Here is a 23014-nt window from a genome sequence, read left to right on the forward strand (position 1 = left end):
GTTTTTTCGAGGTCAACTTCCTAAAATGGTTTTTCTGCTGGAACTAAAATGTTGCATCCTTTCTTGGGTTAAGATTTAGAGAACAAGATGCTTTTACTTCTTGTTACTGTCTGAGATTCTTACTGGGGAGTTTCCTTCTTAATTCACAACATAACCTCATGAATTTGGGTTGGAATTAGCATTTTGTTTATATAATGTAAATTTCTTGATTTTTAGCATTTTCCAATTTCTCCCCATTCCATATGCTGTGGGGAACACAAAAAATCAAGGGATGCTTAATGGATTTCTTAGCTTTCTGCCTATCCATCAACCATTTCAACTGGCATCTTCCGACATGGCTCCAGCTATCCAATTTCATAATTGTCTCTAGACCCTGTAAACAGTGCGGGTTTCGGCTATGTAATGTATGGTTAGTCTGTAACTATTGTTATTGTTGTTGTCTGAACATTGGATGCTAAATAATCATGTTTGTTCCAGTCACATAAAAACCTTGGTATGTGCAGAATGCCATTGTCTTTCTTTCTCTCTGGATGCCAGTAGACTCCGGTCTATTCTTCGTATCTCTCTCTGCGTCATAGAGGCGAGCTACCCTCCCTCTCGGCCCCTTCCAGTAAGTTTCGCCGGTTTAAGATTTTTCCCGGTCGGCTTTCAATTTCCCGGTGGCGGTTGTAGGATTCCGTCCACATCTGACAACAAATATCATTTATTTCACTCGCTCCATACGCATCACCTACACTCTTCTCAAGACTAGCATTTATCTCCACAACAGGATATATCCACTGCTACATTCCTTTTGTCAGTTTTTTAATAGAAAATTCCAAATTGGGGTTGTCAACGGTGTTTCTTGGACATAATTTTCCTAGTCGGCTTTCAAATTCCTGGTGGCGGCAAGGATTCCATCCACATTTGACAACTTATATCTTTTTTCACTCGCTACAAACGCATCACTCGCACTCTTCACTAGACTCATACTTATTTCCACAATAAGATATATCCGTTGCTACATTCCTTTTGTTAGTTTTTTAATAGATAATTCCAAATTAGGGTTGTCAACAGCGGCGTCCGGACACAAAATACCTTTTAATCCTCGGTACCTGCACTCTTCTAAACTGCATGGTTTTTCGGAATTGACAATCCTAATAGGGATGTACATCTAATCTCATCAGATCCTCATCCTTCCCATAACGTCAGGCCATATGCGACTTAAATAAGTTGTCAGTTACCACCATCTTATTCACCATACCTTTTTAAAAATTCCTTTTATCATGGAAAATTACCCATCTAACGTCTCTGCCACATTTGCACTCATTCGTGTCACTATAGAGGTTGAATCCAGGCGAATCAGTGCTGATATCCATGTCAGCAAAAACAACCCACATTCACTTGATGCATGGTGCTCTATATTAGGCGATGGTAATACGCCAGATGTCACGGAGAGGCCTCTTGATTCTTTGGCTGGCAGACTTGTACAACAACATTGTCATTCCAAACATCGCTCCATTAAAACTGCCCCTCCTCCTCCTGCACTGGATTTGGATAGCGATACTCTGGTTGACCACATTACTAGTCTACAAAAATGAGCCCTAGTTGGTAGATGGTATTTTCAGAGATGGAAGACTCTGATACACGTAAATGGATTGAGAAGAAGTGGAAATTGATGTTAGGGTACATGCCTACAGTTGTTAGGCTTCTTAAGGGATGGTACAATTTTCACTTCCTCAGTCAGGAAGATTTGGAGAAAATTATAGCTATTCCATGGATTCATGGAAAAAGTTTTCTGGCCCTCCACAAGTGGTACATTGGGTACAATCCCCTTTGTAATACCCCCTCCAACAAGTTGGTATGGGTAAAATTACCAGGACTCCCTCTGGAATTATGGACAAAATAGGCTCTTACTGACATCGGTAATGCCATCGGAAAGTTTATATATGTGGACCCACGTTGCCTGGGTGCACAGGACAAAAGGGTCACCTGGATCCTTATTGAAAAGGATTATAGAGGGGGTTTCCCTGATCACATTGAGCTGCATTGGGGTGACATCTTCCTCCAACAATATTGGATTATTGGGGAGTTCTGTTCAGGTGCTCTTTCTACCACAAAATTGGTCACATGTGACAACAATGCCCTTTCCAGTCGGGCAGTCGATTCCATGGCAGAAGATGCTATAATGGAACCTCGGGACCTCTCTCAAAAATGGGTCGACAAGTTCATCTAATTCAAAAAGAAAAAGAGAACATTACATATAAGTATCCACTACAAAAATTAGGTACACACTCTCACCAGAACTCTCACCTTACACATGCTTTTGGATCAATTATCTCTTTGCCCATTACTATTCCCTCATCACCGATAAACTTGGCCAAATTGGATTTTCTGTCATCTGACAGCCCACCAACCTTTATGTCTCATCCACCTCCCGAGCTTGTAAACTTCCTGAACATTCCTATCCCCTTTACAACTCCTCATCCTTATCCATATATTCCATCCACCTCGAAAATAGCATATTTTTGTCCTCTAGCTCTGCCACACCGACAATCAATAGATAAAGGACCTTGCCTCAGTATTACTCCACCAAATTCCCCAACTGCTTCACCGACAAATTTGGTGGGGAGTGACCTTGACCTCCTACAACAAAGAAAGACCCTTGATCTCCTTACTCTCACCATCCATAAACCAGTACATAGCTCATCCCCCATATCATCCCAAACTTAGCGGGGAACATCACAGTGCGCACGAAACAAAACCGTGGCAGTTGCCACTTTCGAGGTCGACCCAATAAAAATCATTTTTCTTCTCCCATGGATAGGTTTCTCGTTGACATCCCCATTCCTAACACCTCCCCCTCACGGGTCCTTGGAGCACAGATGCCCGAGAAAGACCTACGATGATGTGCATCATCTCCCTTAATATTCGGGATCTAGGGACTACCCCTAAATATCTAAGCCTCAAAAGCCTGCTATTATCTCTACATCCGTTCATTATCCTCATACAAGAAATGCTGCACAATGTTCCTAACGCTATTCAATACTTCTAGAAAATGTTTCCAACCCGGCATATGTCCGCAACTGTTGCTATGGGTCTCTTGGGTGGTCTGGTGGCCTTACGGGATCTGAGATGGATTAACATTAAATCTTTCGAATGCTTCAATGGTATTCGCCTGGAAAGAAATATCCGTGGCATGTTGGGATATGTTCATATCTTAAATATATATGTCCCATATAGAGATAGAGGGGAATTCTGGGACCGATTCATATCATTTGGCATAATGGACCTACAGACCCTCATTATCACAGGGGATATAAACTGCACTATCAACTTAGATGAAACTTGGGGTTGTTTCAAGAAAGCTGACGCTTTGGCGGGGAAAATCCAAAATTCCATCATCATGAACAATTTCGTGGATATATGCCCCTACAAAATCTCCCCGACATGGGACAATGGTCACTTGGGCTCTGCATATGTGGCCAAAAGACTGGATAGCTTCCTCATACATGAGCAATTGCTAGATAGTCTGGGAGATGTCTGGGTAAACACCGTCAACAACTTTATATCAGATCATAGACCCATCACTCTATGATGGAGGGAAAGAGTACCCTGCTTGGGTCTCCCTTTCAAATTCAATACAACATTATTACAGGACCCTGAATTCAATAAGATGGTACACGACACTTGGGGAAGTATTAATATCATGGGTTCTTCTCCTATGCTTAGTATCCTGGAGAAACTTGACTCCCTCCGGGGATCAGTAAAATTATGGCAGAAGAAGAAAATTAGAGACAACAGAAAAGAACTTGTAAAAATTCAAGAACAACTGGACTATCTTCAGTTCTCCATGTCTTCACATTTCCTTCCTAATCATATCCAAGCCAACATTCAAAAATTGGGACACAGGAAGAAGGAAATTCTAATGATGGAAGAAGCGACATGGAGACTAAAGAGCAGGGTTCTTTGGTTAAATGAAGGAGATCGAAATACTAAATTCTTCCACAGATATGCAAATTTCTGTCTGAATATAAATTCCATATGGAAAATATCTGACATGAGTGGACGAATATACCACACACAAGAAGAAATAAGTGATGCTGCTATAAACTACTTTCAAAATGCTTATAGAAGAAATGAAAATTCCTCTGTGGAATATATGATGTGGCGTATTGAACCTTATTCTAACATGTTTGATCTGGAGAAAAATGAGGGTTTTTTTAAGGAAGTCTCCGAGGAAGAGTGGTTGGGGGTTCTCAAGTCTTTTAAGAGTGACAAAAGTCCTAGGCCTGATGGATGGACTATTGAACTGTTTTCTCAGTTCTTTGAAATTATCAAGATGGATCTGCTGGGTATGATCGAGGAATCCAGAAATATGGGCTATATTCATCAAAATATTTCCTCAACATACATCGCTCTCATTCTGAAAAACAAATCTGCTGAGAGCTTCTCAGACTATAGGCCTATCTCATTGTGCAATGTCATATATAAAATCATATCAAAGATTACTGCAGGGCGATTGTGCAATACCCTTTCCCTCTTCATATCGCCTGAATAGCATGGTTTCCTTCCAGGGAGAATCATTCATGATGTAGTGGCAAATGCATAGGAAAGTATGCACTCTATCCACAGAAATAACATGGATGTGACTATTATGCAGGTAGATCTATGTAAAGCTTATGATTGTTTGGATTGGGGCTTCCTTAGAATAATCCTCAACAAGATCGGTTTACAGCCTAGGTGCATAAACTGGATCATGGCATGTGTGGACAATGTAAATTATGATATCATCATCAATGGTCTTCCAACAAGATTCTTTCGATCCGAAAGAGGTCTTCGTCAGGGATGCTCTTTATCTCCATTATTATTCATCCTGGTAATGGATCGTCTAAGTTTGCATATCAAAAGAGCGATGCTAGAGGGTCATTTAAAATCACTGAAGCTGGGGAAGAATATAAACATCTCACACAACCTCTTTGTCAATGACATCCTCATAATGGGTATGTTATGTCATTTCTCTTGGTATTATCTTTTTAATATTTTCAGCAGATTTGCAAATGCTTCGGGAATGTGCATGAATTCCAACAAATCAGTTCTTTATTATAGTCAATCTGATATGATAACTATAACATATATAAAAGACTTATTTGGAATTGAAGTTAAACCTATGCAAAATGGTTTGAAGTATTTAGGTTATATACTTAAACCATCATGTTATAGAATATCTGATTGGAAATGGCTCACTAAAAAGTTCTATAAAGGAATTTTTGGATGGGAATATAAATGTCTATCCATAGCGGGTAGGGCCATTCTATCACAAGCCATTTTAACACAGCTGGGAGTATATTGGGCACATCTTTTTCATATTCCTACCTCCATCATAAATGACATAAACCATCTCATGGCAAATTTCATCTCGGAGGGTGCACACAGTAAGAAAAAATCCCATCTGACCAAGCTTTCAAATATAACTCTTCCAAAAGACATGGGCGGATGGGGAATTTTAGACCTTCGTCGTTTTGGTGAGGCTTTACTCATCAAATCGCTCTAGAAGGGTTTATTTGGAGCAAGTATTTGGAGCAAGATCATACAACACAAATATCTAAAAAACAAAGATTTCATTTTTTCGTACCATTTTGGTTCAATTGGGAAAAAACAAGGTTCAGCAATCTGGTCAAGTTTCCTGAAAATTGAGAAATGGTTCATTTAACTCCTGACATGGAAATTCCAGACTGGAAATAATATCCTTATTGGTTTTGACCTAATTTTGGGTGTTGAATCAAACCTATCCACCTCAGACAATATCACGCAGCTCCTAAATGATCATGGTTTCTTTTTTGGGGCCAAGTCATAAATGGCTGGTAGGGCAATCTTCCCATGTGGAAAAATGCTTATGAACTGAGATTAACCAGTCACTTGCAAGAAGAATGGATTCAGATCATCACAAATATGAAACAACTAGGCATCTATCGATCAGGGACCCAGGATAAAATCATATGGCTGGGAAAAATGCTTTCTGATACCATAGTTGTAGTAGACACCTACCAGATATTAACAAAAAAGGTTGCCAGGAAAGAGGAGAACCATACCCTTTATGCCTTCTAGAAAACAAAAGCTCCAAACAAAATTATAATTTTCAGCTACCTTGTCTACCATAATAGAAACCTTATTTGGGAAAACTTGCAAAAAAGGAATTGGTATGGATCTCGCATATGCTGCATATGCAAAAACCATTCAGAAGACAATGACCACATATTTTTACACTGCCTCCTCACTACTTGGGTTGGGAAAAAATTTCTTCCTTTTTTGGCTTCCCATATATTCAACACACTTGTATTAGAGATTCTTTGAAATGGTGGAGCACTCAGAAACCTTCCTGGCTAATTATCCCTCTTTTCCTTTTCTGGGAAATCTGGAATTGGAGGAACAGAAGCATCTTCCAAAACAATAGAGACAACTTCTCTATAATAATTGAAAAAATTGTCACAAATCTTTCTCTCTCTTCTTCTTCTTCTTCTTCTTCTTTTTTTTTTCTCTTTTTTTTTTTCTTTTCTGCACAACCATTATGCTTTAAAGATGAATCTAAAAAGAAGAATGAATTTCAATTCTCTTATCCTATGGGTTTTTTTATGGGGCCGCACAAGGGAACATCTGTGCCTGTGGATTTTTTATCGCTATAAATGCTGACTTGACATACAAGATGTACTGGAATTGCGGTATTGGTACAAATACTAAAGCTGAAGCTGTAGCTCTCTGGGGTCTCCTATGGTTCAACAGTTTCCTTGGGAACCCATGCTACAGATATATGGTGATTCAAGAATCATAATTGATCTAGTCTTGGGGAGGGAATCCATCAACAATCCTAGACTACAAGGAAGGATGGAAAGAATCGAAATTTTATGGAAATATCAAGAGAGCTACACAATCCAACAAGTGGGAAGGTGCCTTAACAAGGATGTAGACAGACTATCAAAAAAAGGATTACATGGTAGCATTGACAAATGGTATCTAGAGATTTCGTGGGAGAAGATCATTTTTGACATGGAGAACCTTCCAAACACGGGTTAATCTTCTTTATGCAAGTCTCTCAAAGTCTTTTTTTGTGTAAATTTTTTGTTATATAGGTTTATAAATTCCAAACATAGTTTCATAATGTATAAATTTCCCATGACTTCTTTTTGAGAGAATTAAAACTCAGCAATTTTCCTTAAAAGGCTGATCAACTGTGATTATAATTGTTATGATAGTATTTCATGGATACATAATTTCTCTTTTCTGAAATTTTTGAAGTTGTCTGCACGGCCACTGGGAAAAAAAAATGTCCTCTACGAGGGACTTTCTTGAGCCTCCTTGTTACATGGTGTCATTTCAAAAAGTTTTCATCTCTCTACTGACCAAGCCATGTTATAGTGATAGAACTTTTTCACCTCCGGTTTGGTTTCAAATGCTACAGGTCTTTTCGATGCTACATGTTTCTCCAGAGGGGGGATTATCTATTTCAATATCAATGCAAGACAACAATACAACTACAACTCATGTTTGTCTATTCCATAGACATTTGCTGCTGAAATATGATTTTTTCTGTCATTATCATCACAAGAACTGTATCAAGCATATTATGATATCTATTTTGACTTGATGTATATGGTTTTTGACTCTTTTCATTGTCACTGTTAACTATTAAAAATCATGGGCTCTATATATTGTTTTTCACCCAAAATGTCATTTGATGAATATGCCACATGTATATCTTTTATTAATATAATATATATCAAGCTTTTTTCGTACTGATAAAAAAAGAAAAAAAGAAGACAATACTTTCACATAAAATTTAAAGCAAAAACACATTGTTCAAACATTTAAAAGCAATCTCATTCAAAAAATAAAAGCTCCACCTCCATTGCAGGTCTTGTATAGCTCTTGACTTATACTGAATAGAAATGTTATGATAAGTTTGTATGGCACACATTTCAGATCTGTGTTTATTTTTTTGGACACTTTTAGCTCTCTCAGTATTCTCCTATTTTCTGAGTTACAAGTCACCAATAGTTTTGGTAATTTTGATGTTTTCTTAATTCAAAGGTGAAAATATTATGGAAAATTCTAGAAATCTGCACTATTTGACTGGAAATATGTCAAAATTGAAACAAAAAATGCGAACTTCGTAGGCTTCCAACTGTGCACGACTTCTTGTCCACCAAGGGAAGGGTTATCCCTGCTAGGAGGTTTCATGTATTTCTCCTCTCAGATGTTTTGCGAATGCATATCAAAGCTCCGTGTTGCTACTGGGATTCTTGCAGATCTTAAATATTGAATCCGCAGAAGAACCCAATTGCGGTAACTCTAAACTGAATGCATATCTTCAACCTTATTGCTTTGGTTGTGAATTAAACATCGTCGGTGCCGCTCACCTCATTTCCGCGATGTCTGAGGAAAAAACATTGGCTGAGCAGTAAATATAAATTCAAAATTCAAACTTCGAGTGGGGTTTTCAAATTCAAACTTAAAATTCAATGTATGGCCGTATAGTATACCTTCGCATTCCTATGGTTTGGTGGTGGTGGTGACACTGGAGGTGGCTGGAAATTCCTCGCGCCTGGCTTTGGATGCAGTAAAAATCGCCTTGTCCATAATGGGATACCCATCGATTGTCCGCAGTCTGCAATGAATGCAGTTGTATGGGTCATGGTCGATGAATCCGCATTTATTTTCGTCGATGGGGATGGTGATCCCATACTACATGTGATGGCGATCATGCTGCATACGAAGGGGTACTGTATAGCATTGATGATCCATATTTGTCATAATCACCATTCATTGCCGCTGATGGGGATGGTGATCCCATACTCCATGAGATGGTGATGGTGTTGCATAAGAAAAGATATTGTATAGCATTAATGACCCAATAGCATAGGATTTATTTGTTGCCCATTCTGTACATCTTTTAGTTTAAGCTTACGTATGGATAGAGCACCCCTATCTTACGTCTTTCATCACTCAACTCTTCATGCATGATAAATCATGGTCCGTGATTCCTTTTATATTCTAACTTGTAATGTATAATTGTGCATGAGATCAGAACACGATTTACAATGCACCATTTCTTCTCGCCAACATTCAATTTACATTTCATGTTATACCTAACATCTAATCTATATGGTGGCACCATCTCATTTCCCCTTACATGGTGTTACTTTCTCATTTGCATTGTTATGAAGAATTTGATGATTCAATTGGTATTCAAAGGAGATATGGTTATCAGTTGATGTTGGTTTGAAGAAAAACTCGTGGTTATATGCTAAGTATTTATAGTTAGAATTGCTAAAGGCATTAGAATTTGGTGAAGGAATTGATATTCAAAGGAGCTATTGTTGTTAGTTCATGTTAGTTAGAAAAAACATGTGGTTTTATGCTAAAAGTTATTTTAAAATTGCCGGAAAAATTTTAATAATGAATTTAGTATTTAGATGATAAATTATTGTTCTTACTCTCAATCTAAATAGAAGTTTACAATTCTAATAAATATGATATTAATAATGCGTGGTCAAATATTACATTGAAGTAGAAGTATTTACTTTGAAGTAGAAATACCTACTTACAACTTTTTGGTTAGATGACCATTTTATTTGTGCAAGTTATAAAATTTATTGAAGTAGCTACTTACAACTTTTTGGTTAGATGACCACTTTATTTGTGCAAGTTATAAAATTTATTAAAGTAGCTACTTACAACTTTTTAGTTAGATGACCACTTTATTTGTGCAAGTTATAAAATTTATTGAAGTACGTACTTACAACTTTTTAGTTAGATGACCACTTTATTTGTGCAAGTTATAAAATTTATTGATCTACATAAATTACATGTTGAATAATCAAAGGATTCTCATTCTCAATGTTTTGAGGTTTTGTAGCCTCAAATCCATGTTAGCATTCTTTATCCTCCTTTAAAGCAAAGTCCAATGCATTATTTTAATTATTCTCTTCTACTTATTATTTTGTTTTGATTATTAGTTTGATCAAATAAATTAGTATTCACAACACAATTCATCAATAATTTTAGTTCTATCCATAAATTCCTTTGCATGTACATTATATTTTTACCAATCTCATTGGCCTAACATCTTTAGTTATACCTAGTGGTAAAACCTTGACTATATCTGTATGGTTTCCAAAATTTTATAATCGTAATTTCCTCTATGGCAATGAAATTTTTTCAATTCATTATTTATTTTTTAGGCATGATGTGCTCGAGTATTGAAAATATACAAAAGCACATAATAGTATAAACAAATCAGACCTTTACTAATCTAACCTCCTATAACCATAATAACAACATTTAGTCAAAAGAAAGAAGAGGGCACATGGTATTTAGGTGGTAAATTACCATTTTGAGAAGTATTCAATCTCACAATACCACGAATGCTTCACCACTTTACAATGATAAAACTATCATATATACTTTTGTGTATTTTATGAGACTCCCTAACCTATATTATACACCAAGAGGTATTGAGAAATTACATTCCCATAAAAATACATGTAAGATAATGTAAATTCACTACTTTATATTGTAAATTATTAAGACCTATTTTACTGCACAATGAATGTGTCATATACATGTTTTTACATAGAATTGAAGTTTCTTCCAACTTAACCTTGAATTACCTTTTAAAGTGACATATTACATAACCTAGTCATTATTAATAATGACTAGGGAGATGGAACATTTATGGAGGAAGATGTCACTACATCAACATTAGACGAATATTATTTTAAACCCCCATTATGTAGTAGTGAGTGAATGCACTATGATGTACCGCCAATATTGGTAATGGATACTTGTTGTAATAAGTAATGAAATTTAATTTTTTTTAATGAAATAAAATTATAACCTATTTAATATTATAAAGTATTTTGATATTTATCATGAATTAATGTTTATTAAAATTCATCAACTATTTAATTTTTATGAATAGAATAATTATCTTAATTATCTAATACTTCATCTGTGACCTTTAAAATAAAATTAAAAATTAAACATTATTTTTTAAATAGAAAAATAATATTAGAGATAATAAAAAAATAGAAGTAAACTAGAATGTTTATTTGGTCATATATATATATATATATATATATATATATATATATATATATATATATTCTATTTAGCATTAAAAATTACAATTTAAACAATGAAAAATAACATATTGTATTTTGCACTCTAAAAAATTTGTACTTTAAGAAATTTGCTTTTGTAATTTGAGAAATTTGCTTACTAAGCTTTTAAGTTAGATAATAAAATTTTAACAATAAAAGATAGATAATAAAATTTTAATAAAAAATAAATTTGTTAGGTATGTGTTATTAGTCCCTGCCTCCGGCATAGCAGGGACTATAGCGATCGATCGATCGTTGACCAGCGATTAATTAGCTTTGACCAAATAATATTTCCCGTACATGTCAGGTTTAAGCCAATGTTTTAAATAAAATGATCCGCCCAATAGACTTTTATCCAAAGTTTGTGTTTCGACCTCTTATTGCCGGCTGCACGGTATACTTTTCTGAAAACTTAGGCTAAAGAGTTTGGACTCGCCTATGTACTTTTCTTAAAAGTTAGGATAGGCAGTTTGGCACCGCTGTCGCTGCATGTACACGGCTGCCACGACTTCTTCTACAACTGCCACGGCTTCTTCCAAGTGTCCTAATGCATTGAAGTTCTATTAACTATAATTTTGAGAAACAAGCAATACATATAGATCTTGCTAGCTAGTTCTAGAGTCTTGGGTCAGGGGGATTATCGTGGCCTATCCCTGGGCTATGGCCGGATGATGATGGAGTAAATGCCATCACTGCAATGTCCTTCTTCTTTGCTGGTGCACTTTTATTCACTGACTTCTTGCGATGCCGTGAAAATATTTGAGCTCCATTGTCGTTGCTGGCCAGCGTTTCAGGCCCCTTGATTTTGTGGGCTCGGTTATGACCAGGGCTGTCTTGTACGAACACTTTGAACTCGGTGGCAGCGGATTTATTCTCTGATGAAGCGACTGATAATCGCTCCTTCTTCATTTTCGAGCCCCTTCTCACGTATGCATCTTGAAAGAAACTATGTTCTTCGTTTTTCTGATGAAGGTCAGGCTGCACTGAGGAATGAATAGCGTGAGGGTTTAAGATAATAGACCTCCAAGGGTGTTCAGTAAAAACTGAATCGATCACAAAGAGAGAGAGAAAAGACAAAGCCAAAGCTTCTGCACAATGCAGTTTATTTAAACGTAGAGGTCTAGATATTTATGATTGGAACTTTGAAATGCCAATAGAGTTTAAAGGAATACTCTACCTGAGTCGGTTTTGTTGAAGGAGCACAAGCACAATAAGAAGCTTATACAGTACCAGCAGCATGATGAGTCGATACAGTTGATTCATTCCTAGAATACCTAACTTCCAATTAACTATACAGAGGATATACATAGAATACAGGGGAAAGACCAGAAGTCCATCAGGTATAAATAATGCTCTTCTGCCTTGATAACCTACGAATAGTCCTGTTTGCCTGTTATTCATCGTACTAAGTGCTACATAAGTATGTTTCCCTTTATCGTTCCCTAGATGGAGACCCAGTCTCTATTCGAGCAGACCCACTTGCATATCCCCTATATTCAGAGTATATATAAGACCTAGAGCTAGAAGCTTACCAGGTTTTTCTTTATCCAGTCAAATAAGCAGTCCCACTAGCTATAGCACATATATATGTTTGAAGTCCATAGCAGCCAGTAACTGGAGGCGCATGACTGAAACAACATCGCTTGTACGCTAGATAATGAACGCAGGGCTGCTGCCGCTGCTGGCTAGATTTCCAGCTTCGGAACTTGGCTAGGATGGCTCGAAAAAACCCGGGCTGGGAGATGAAATGAAACGGACCTGGCCCTGCTTGCTGCTTCGACCTTGCGACCTGAAGAGAGAGGCTTACCATCTTTGGGCTACGGCTTCATCAGAGCAAGATTCTTATGACTGAAAGAAACTCAGAGGGTTCTCGATAAACCCTACTATTTTGATTTCTTGTTCTCGGCATTTTCATCAGTTTCTTAAGCTCCCTGAACTCTTTAACGTTTCTTCCAATGGTAAAGGAGGTTTCAGAAGCATATGCCGCTCCCATCTGGTTTTATTTTGACATTGCTGCAGCTGATGACACCTTCGTGGCGTGTACTGAGCCTCCAAGGGGGTGGCTGGTGCAGCAGACGACACCTTCGTTGCGAGCACTGAGGCTTCAAGGGTGTGGCTTTAGACAAGCATCTATCAATGTGTTTAGGGTCACCTTCCACACGTCTTCGCTTCTCATTTTCGAAGTTCAGGAAGTGGGAGGCCATTCGCTGAAGTACAAGCTGAGCGTAGGAGCAACAAGACAACATCTGTCAAAATGAATGTAAGCGAACTTGTTATTATAAATAATTGAAACTTACATTTATATTATATATTAAATTGTTTATAAAATTTTGTTTTCCCCTTTTTCATATATTTTCATTGTTTGAGCATTCTAATGCTACTCCTTGCCTCCTTTCTCATAACAGGTTTACGCGCGATTTCTTCCCTTCTAAAAGGCCTCTTCCTCCTTCACTAAATCGGGTGTGGTTTCATCAGTTTTCTCCACAAAATCCCTGAAGTTCTCTTAATTTTTTCGAGGGTTGGGTTTTTATAGTGTTATCTACGGTTAGTATCAGCGAAGCGCCTCTAGATCTGAAGGTATTATGGGGTAGCAATCTCTGATATACAGTTTTGTCCCGAGGGGCACCATGGTGCTTGCGGAGTACACAGAATTCAAAGGCAATTTTACAAGTATTGCTGCAAAGGCAATTTTACAAGTATTGCTGCTCAATGCCTGCAAAAGCTTCCCGCCAGCAACAACAAGTTCACATACAATTGCGATAATCATACCTTCAACTACCTTGTTGAAGATGGCTTCGGTATGTATTTGTTCTGAGATGATTCTGTTGATTTTTGAGTTTTGTCAGTAGACTTAGGGTTACATTTTGTATTCCTTTTCGGAATAAGGGTTTTGCTTCGATGAATTTATTGGGTTTCTGAGAAATGGTTTTCATTTTATTTTTAATGCTTACTGAGGTTATGTTATGTTGTGACGGGGTTTGATCCGTTCTTTTGGCTAACCTACCAATAGCTCAAGCGGAGGGAGCAGAGACAGCAGGAAGAAAGGCAGTTTGAGAACAGTCCCAGCTTCTCTACCACCATCTAGCCTAGAGGATTGACCAGACCTTTTCTCTCTCACTAGCTAGGCAAGTACACAATCCATCTATCCTTCATGCCTTAAGATAACCACGTATTTATGCCGAAGGTCCTGAACCGGAATGTACTGTTCGTTTATTCCACAGTGTTGTCCATTGGTACCTTCCCCTTCAGAATGGTAAGAAAAGAGTAATCAGCGAAACTCTAAGTGACCATTTGGCTTTTTGGCCTGGGTAGTGTAAAATCCCGCAAAGTCCAATGATGAAGGTAACTCAAACCTTCAATGGCCTCCCCACATAAAGTGCTGGCAAGGCAGTCTGGAATGGCTTCTTGGGCTTACTGGTAGCGCCAATTCTTGGCTTCTTGGATCTTAGACTTGCATCTGTTGTCTCTGTAGTTTTCGTGGAGTTTCAGCTCGAGGTTGCAGCACCTGTACATGTCCTGTTAGTCTTTTGACATATACCATTATCCATCTCTACCTTTGACTGTACCTTGGATTACTAAGATATTGAAACACACATATACGCTTTTCTAACGTTTTGGTCATATTTCTAATCCTGTGTCATCGACAGTAGCACTTCTCTGCCCTTTGGCAGTGTGATTTGATGTGTAGTTTGTTGGGGAATATGTATTTTTTCCCTAATAAATAACAATGATTTTTACTGGTCATAGAAAACTAGAGTCTATTACATTATCAGACCTTTTGATTCTTCGTGGGTGTTTCTCTGCAGGCTGTATTTCAGTCTAGGGTGGGGTTTTATGCATGGAGCAGAAGCAGGATAGGGACGCAGATCATGAAGGTTTTGTACTGAGAATGAATTTGAATTCTGATAGTGAGGCTCTCATTTTATGGCTTGCTTACAATAAGTTATACAACCAAAGTATTTGTTCTAACTGCACTTTGGTACTCTTGGATTGCTTTTCCTTTCTCCAAACTTGCATTTTCTGCATATTTTTATCATAAATTAGATCTGGTATCTGTGGACAGCAGCAAGGTTGTACTTGGTTTAAACAATCAATTATCAGATGTCAATCTTGTGCATCAAAAGGTAACTTCAGTAAATCTAAAGCACCCTATTCATGGTTCCCTAAGGAAATTTTCAAGCCCTAATCTGAATTTTTGTAACAAATTACACATTGAATTTGGCCATAAAGTTAAGCGTTCAGATTATGAACAACCAAAAAAACCACCTCTGACCATCTTTGGCAAAGCAGCGGAATGTGCAGTTAGCCCATTTTCATCAGCCATCTTTAGCTTATGCCCTGAATCTACAGTTAGCTCATCTTTATTAGCCAACTCCAAAACTTCCCCTTTAAGTTGTTTCTGGTCATGTATGTTTTGCTATATCACAACTTTAGACACATTATTTTCATCATTTTTTCCAGTATGCTTTGGCTGCTTAAACATCCTTGTTCAAATGCTTTGCATCCATCCCATTATATTTGGAGAAACTAAAGTGTCATCTGCGTTGGTGAAAATCTTTGGCGAAATTAACTATTTTTTTCTTTTAACCTTTTTGGATTACTTTTCACTTTTATGATTAGTTCTAGTATTGACATTAACATTCCCAAGATATACCTAAAAGGAAAAATTCTGTTAAAAAAGGTACCTCTCTCTCATTAATTTTTCACTCTAAAATGTATTGGGTACCCACACTTAGCCTTTAGCCTTTCTGGGCACACTCTTAATCCCCACGGCCTGCAATTCCTACAACAAGAGGTTGCAATATGCGTGTACTAAATACAAATACAAGAGGCAACATATTTCTGACATCCCAACGGGATTATACAACTAATTTTCATGTTAAAAGCTGGCCACTTTCCGTGGAAGTAATTGGCTGGTCGAAACGAGAAGTCTCTAAATAGTCCACTGACATGTTTTCACAACGTGTTGAGCTGACTTAAATAGATGGAGAGCGTTTGTATTGTTGTTGTGGCAGACCCGTGAATTTTTGTAACAAATTACACATTGAATTTGGGATGTTGCAGAGAGCGTTTGTATTGTTGTGGTGGCAGACCCGTGAATTTTTGTAACAAATTACACATTGAATTTGGAATGTTGCAGAGAGCATTTGTATTGTTGTGGTGGCAGACCCTGGCAGGGACTACCGATAGGGCAGTTAAGATACATGCATTAAGTCATAAAATTTTCTAAAAGAAAAACATAGAAAACTGTGGAATCTTACCCTGGTCTAGCAACGGTAAAAAATTCAGAATATAGCTCGGGAAATTTCAGTGGGCACTCCCATTAATCCACTGCAGGTCAAGCCAAGGCTACAGAAATTCAGAATATAGCTCGGGAAATTTCAGTGGGCACAATTATATATTCAACTTATTTTTCCCAAATAAAATATAAAATTGAAATCGCAGTAAGAGGAAGAACATGTTGGTCGACAGGGTTACACTTGAACCACCATGTTTTCCATGACCTCTTTGAGGCTAAGCAAGTCTGTCGTCTGTTCTATAACTTCCCCACAGGCACCATATAATATACATCATCTACTGATTTTATAATTTACTACAATCCTTATTTTGTCGTCGATGAGAGACAGGCATATTCTACGGATACAGAAGCGTTTATAACGCTGACATTAGCCAGCTGTTGCTGTATAAAATCCATGGCGGGTCGCATTGGGTTGTTGTGGCATGTGGAATTGTTCCGCGATTTCTCCTTTTTACCCAACCCACGAGAGAAAAATGTTTGCGAGCAGAACATATTCCTCTGGTAGATCGCCAGCAGCAGCAGTCAGGGTTGGCATCTGATCTTCAATAGGGGGGAATTTTACAGGATGAAACTCCTCTTCCACAAAATTATCGAAACGAACATTAGTGCTCTTGGAATTGTTCAAGTAACTTGAGGGTGGCACAGTCGAGGTCTCTTACTAATTGTAAACCCTAAGGAAATGCTTTGATAGCAGAGGATGAGATTGATAATGGTGAGAATGAAGGACTTGTTTTACCGCGCTGTAGGATTTGCATGGTGCCGCCGGATTTGCCATCTATAGCAGCCTGGAACGAAGCGACTGGGCGTGGTTCCGGGATACTCCCACCCAAACGCTTCAAGTACAGTCGGTATTTCTGTAAACATAAAGTTAGTTAATGAATTCACAAGCTATAAGATGCTTTTCTGTAAATGTTAGATTTTATGAAGCTGAATATTTTGAAATTGTGAAGCTGACTATTATGAAGTGCAAATAAACTTAGGAGGGATACCTGCAAATGGCTTGCAATATTCTCTCGTGTAAGACCTTCAATGTTCATGATCTCTAGAATCTTCTTCGGAGCTGCATCTGTATCACAAGAAACTGAAGTATCATTTTTCGATTCTGTGTGCCTGTGATAGACCTATGCTGCATCTGTATCACAAGAACCTGAAATATCATTTTTAGATTCTATGTGTCTGTCACAGACATATGTGCCGTTAGAATTAATGATCATGATCAATTCTCATCAATTATTAACTGGACATCGAGAAATTTGAATAATTTATGAGCATTTAATGTACTGGGTGTAGTAGCTTAGTCGAGGAGTGCGATTGGAAAAGACAGAAATAATCGCTTAATGGAAAAATAATTTTAGACAATTCACATTAACCATAACAAAACAAAATCCGAGAAGCTGAATTTGAAAGCAATTTTCTATCGCGTGTTACAGTCTCCCATTTCTCTTGAACCCGCTGACCTAATAAACACCTAATAAATCAAAGTGCTGACATCTGGGTCAGATATTAAGGGTGAAGAGTCAAAAACACCCGGGGGCAAAGTAAATTTTGTTGTGGTCCCTAGAATATGAATTTTAATAATGCACTGCGCTCTTGTACATTTGATTTAGTTTGACTTTAGCTTCATTTCATTTGGCTGTTTCTTTCTTTGACTTAACTGTCGTTCATCTGATTTTTTAAAAATTTATACTCAAAATAAATTTTGAAAATTTGGCTTAGTACTGGTAAAATTAAGTTGGTTATTTAATTTTTGATTATCACATTTTCAAAATTCAGCAATCAAAATAAAATAAATCAAAATGAATAATGAATGATGCTATTTGAGTTAGTTTTGGCTTAATACTATTAAATTTAAGTTAGTTATTTAATTTTTGTTTATTAGATTTTCAAAATATTTTATTAGACTTAACTTTTGTTTATCAAATTTTTAAAATATTTCAAAATATATAATCAAAATAAAATAAAATGACAAATAAATTGTGCTAGTTGATAATAAAACAAAATGAATGATGCTATTTGAGTTAGTTCTCAATATTATTAGACTTAACTTTTGTTTATCAAATTTTTAAAATATTTCAAAATATATATTCAAAATAAAATAAAATGACAAATAAATTGTGCTAGTTGATAATAAAACAAAATGAATGATGTTATTTGAGTTAGTTCTCAATACTATTAGACTTAACTTTTGTTTATCAAATTTTTAAAATATTTCAAAATATATAATCAAAATAAAATAAAATGACAAATAAATTGTGTTAGTTGATGGTGGATATGTGGGATGGATTTGTTGACCATAATTGAAAATGGTTGAAGCTGGTCGATAAATTTGATCATGCTTGATGGAAATGACCAAAATTGAATATGGTTCACCCATGACCAAAATTGAATATAATTGACTGAAACTAACTGAATTAGAACATGATCAACCATTTTTATAAAAACATATCAATGTGACATTTATTATCAATAATAATTGCTGCTATTTTACTTAACTCCTATTCATCACATTTTCAAAATATTTCAAAACCTCCCATCAAAATCAAATAATATGACAAATAAATACCAAAAAACATAATAAAATAGCACAGAAAAATAAAAATAACACAACATCAACCAAATTCGAAAAGCTCAAAAGAACTCAGCATTGCCGCAATCTAACTGCTCAAAGCCTAATCTTATAGTAATTTTCCCTGTCCTATTGTAATCTTCTTTCCCCCGTTAGGAATCCGAGGACACAATAAGGCAAAGACATCTAAGTCGGTTTAAAATAAGGAAGAGGGAAAGCTAAATCCTGGGCAAAATAAGTCGGTTTAAAATAAGGAAGAGGGAAAGCTAAATCCTGGGCAAAATTCTTATACACATGGATGGGTTACATGCGTAGTTCAGACTACTCTTAACATTTTGGCTCAAGTCAACCTCATTCTTTGGGCTCTGAAAACAGAGTTTGCAGCAGAAACTATGTTACAAGATTTGCTACTCGCAAAACAACTACTGGAGCCTATTTGATAATCCATATAGCAAACACAAAACACAATCAATCTAAACAATCTGATACATCTGAATTATCTAGTTAATCTCATTATATTTCTATTCAGTCCCGTTATGCCTCATTCTATCTTATACTTAAACACTAAATAGCCTTTCTTATATCTGGTTACGCTGTAACTCCCTCATTATATCTGGTTGTGCTTTTGTATTTTGCCCACAAATGGAAAATGCGAAATGAATCCATAAAAAATCAAACCACGTTTTCAGCCACGAATATTCCGAATTATTCCTAAACACCTGTGTCCTAAATTAATAAGAAAGAACGACAAATTCTGAACATACCTTAATTTATTTTTGATTTATGATGAATTAAAAAGGCGTTGCTCAAGGCTACAACTTCACAGGCTAATTTTTTTTTCAAAAAATATAACGGCAAAAGTTTTTGAATTTTTTTAATGATAGAAATAGATTCAAGCACCCAAAATCGTGAAACACAACGGCTGTAACACAAATTTTCACTACTTTGCCTAGCTTCGTTAGACTACTGCAATTAAAAAGACAGACACGCAGGGCTTACTGTCTACTCCGGTTTGACTGACTGCTTTCACAAACTTCCGATGGAGTTGATCACTCCAATGCACGCGGCCTGTCTTGAGGCTCTTAATGTCTTGCACCACTTGACCGCCGCCGAGTTTTCGCTTCCTGGAAGCTGTCGACTCACCCCACACTCTGCAGTGGTCTGACAAATCTCCGTGGCTTTTCTCGAGCTGATGACGATAACTTTGTTGTCCATGGCTGCGAACGACGTGCTGCCATATGGTCTGAAGCTCTTCCATTCTGATGGGCTTTAGCAAGTGATTGCAGGCGCCGCCTATTACGCTTCTCATTACAACATCTGTTTCACTATTTGCAGACATCACTGCACACCCAATCCAGAAAGTTAGGGTACTGAACTGCGGCGCTAACAGTGTTTGCTATTTGCTTGTCGAACTCAAAATAGCTAAAAAGGTATTCATTCATTTAAGACCGAATCACTTTACTTACTTATCACGGGCAGGCCAAAGCCAATACCGACGGCCTCCAGTAATTTGAAGCCATCTGCACTAGGCAGGTAGACGTCGCTCATCACAATATCAAATCTGTCACTATTCTCCATTACCAAATAAATTGCTTGGGAAACGTCTGTGCATGCTGTCACTGATACCAAACGCAACGCAACAAGAAAACACGTGTCAATACGTCTTTCCATGCATTATCCGCTCATCATAATTCTTCTGTTTTTTTAATACGTCATCAATGCACTATCCGGTCGTGATAATTCTTCTCTTTCTTCTCTATTTTTTTGGGGTTTTGTCTGACTATTTTAATTCTTCTTTCTCTAACCATTTATTTAGAAGTATTGGAGTATATATGATTTCAGTAGGCTGAGAAGTTGTCTATTTATTTTATTTTATTTTTTTTTTTTTGGTGGATGTTTTGACTTTTTTTAAATACACCCTTACCAAACAATTTCGGATAAGATTGTTATACCAGTTGTTTTTAGTGTGAGTTTTTGGAAGTTTTTTTTGGGTTTTTCGGGTCTAATTTTTTTAAAATTTAATAGAACTTTATTGAAATCACAATTTTGATTAGTAATCTTTACACAATCCAAGTGCCCTAAAGGTTTTTCAGGGTGCTGAATCCATATATACAGTCGAAAAATCAGTTTAAATAATACAAATCAAAATTTCACTTCAAATTATTCTGCCAAATTTCCAGAGGGAAAATTCAAAAAATAACACTAAAGATTGTTATATATGTGATTAACCATTTTCGATGAGATTGTTATATATCTTATTTGGAAAATTATTATCTTTTTCGGTTTAAATGTGCTTTTAATATACAAATAGATTTAATGTTTGCAAAAATTTGTAAAGTGGCTTCGATTACAAAGATTATATTTTACAATTATAAATTTTCTCACTAGATTTCTAACAAAATTCACTACAAAGTATGGCCAAAGCAAACTTTATACTCATAAGAGAATAGACTATAGATTTATTTGTGTCCACTGTTAGCGTTTGTGAGTTTCAATGTTGGTGGCTTTCATTGAAAATTTAAACGATGATGGGGAAGTACACCGTCTGTATGAAGATGGTTGTAGAATTAGCCATGATGACAATACACAGATCATGACGAAAGTGATGTGCAGTCCAGTGTTTATTATTCGCCAATGCAGACACACAGAGAATACACTCACCGTTGTAATCGCATTGTAGGAGCATTCTCCCCAAGACAGCGAGGGAAATAGTGTCGTCGTCCACCACCAGAACACGGAGTCCTTTTGGAAATAATTTCTCCTGCCTTCTTTGATTCTCTGCCATTGGAGCAGCAGAGGGAGCAACATCTCCTCCAACAGAAAACTTCAGGCATTGCCTCTGCCTGTTCAACATGATGCTCTCTGCCACTAATCGAGGAATAGCTCAGATGAAATCCATCTTTTAACTCACCCACAACCAGAACTGACTGTGGCTATAGAGTTACCTTAAATAGCAAAACAAACCCATCTGAGTTTTGGGTCAAACCATTTCTACTGCTGCGCAGACAAACGTCACGCAGCCGCCTGCAGATATTACGTAAACGAACATGGCCTCCACCTCCCGCCAGTTTCGATTCCTGTTCTAAATTCTCGCCATGCGGCCACCATAAAATCTACTTTTACCATCTTCCGCAGACAAAATATCTGAGCAATATTTTTTTGACATTTCACGTGTCCGCATGGCAACATCGGAGCCAGGGATTGAGACTCTCCGTCGGTGGGGTTTATGCTCCCTTGGGAAGCGTCACGCTTCAGGTCTGTCTTGATAGAGGCCAGCTAATAGGTTTCAATAGGTTTCTGTTTGGATCTTTCCAAATATTTGTGAATTTGTAACCTCCTAGATGGATTTGTAAAATTCTGGGTAGGAATTTGTCCTTTCAATGATTTTGATTTTTTTAAGTGTGTAAGGCTCATATCTTATTCATGTCACCTTGTGAATGCAACATAAACCATGTAATATTAAAACTCCTGTGCAGTTCACTGAAATGACGGCGGTGGAAGTTATTATCTCGAACGCCAGTGGAAGTTATTATCTGGACGCCACCTGAGGTAACAGATGTCTGGCCGCCGATAAGGGATGTAACAGATGTCGGACCTGCAATGGGAAGCACTAAGGAGTGGGCACCTTTACTGTCAGTTCAGTTGGTTCTGCCATTAATGGGGGTATACGTGCCTGCTGTCTCGTGTCACCAAATCTCTGTTCCCTTCGACTCTTTAATGGGTGCAGAGCTGTCTCTCGTGTCACCAAATCTAACGTCTTGCGTCACTCAACTCTTCATCATGATAAATTACGGTCCATGCTTACTTTTCTATTCTAACTTGTAATGTATAATCGTGCATGATATCACAACTCGATTTACAATGCACCATTGCTTCTGGCCAACATTCAATCTACATTTCATTTTATATTTTGGTTTGAAAAAGAACTTGTGGTTATATGATAAGTAATTATAGTTAGAATTGCTAAAGGCATTATAGTAATGGATTTGGTTATTAGATGATAAATTATAG

At 37.0% G+C, this 23014-nt stretch overlaps 1 pseudogene; it reads right to left on the reverse strand.

The window, feature by feature from the left end:
• Nucleotides 1-17039: 17039 nt before the first annotated feature.
• On the reverse strand, nucleotides 17040-21891 carry LOC149236034 (two-component response regulator ORR22-like; annotated as a pseudogene).
• Nucleotides 21892-23014: the final 1123 nt, after the last annotated feature.

This window comes from Pinus tabuliformis, chromosome 8 (assembly GCF_031772625.1).
Source record: "Pinus tabuliformis cultivar Carrire ecotype Pingquan chromosome 8, CPIR1, whole genome shotgun sequence".
Taxonomy (NCBI): Eukaryota; Viridiplantae; Streptophyta; class Pinopsida; order Pinales; family Pinaceae; genus Pinus; species Pinus tabuliformis.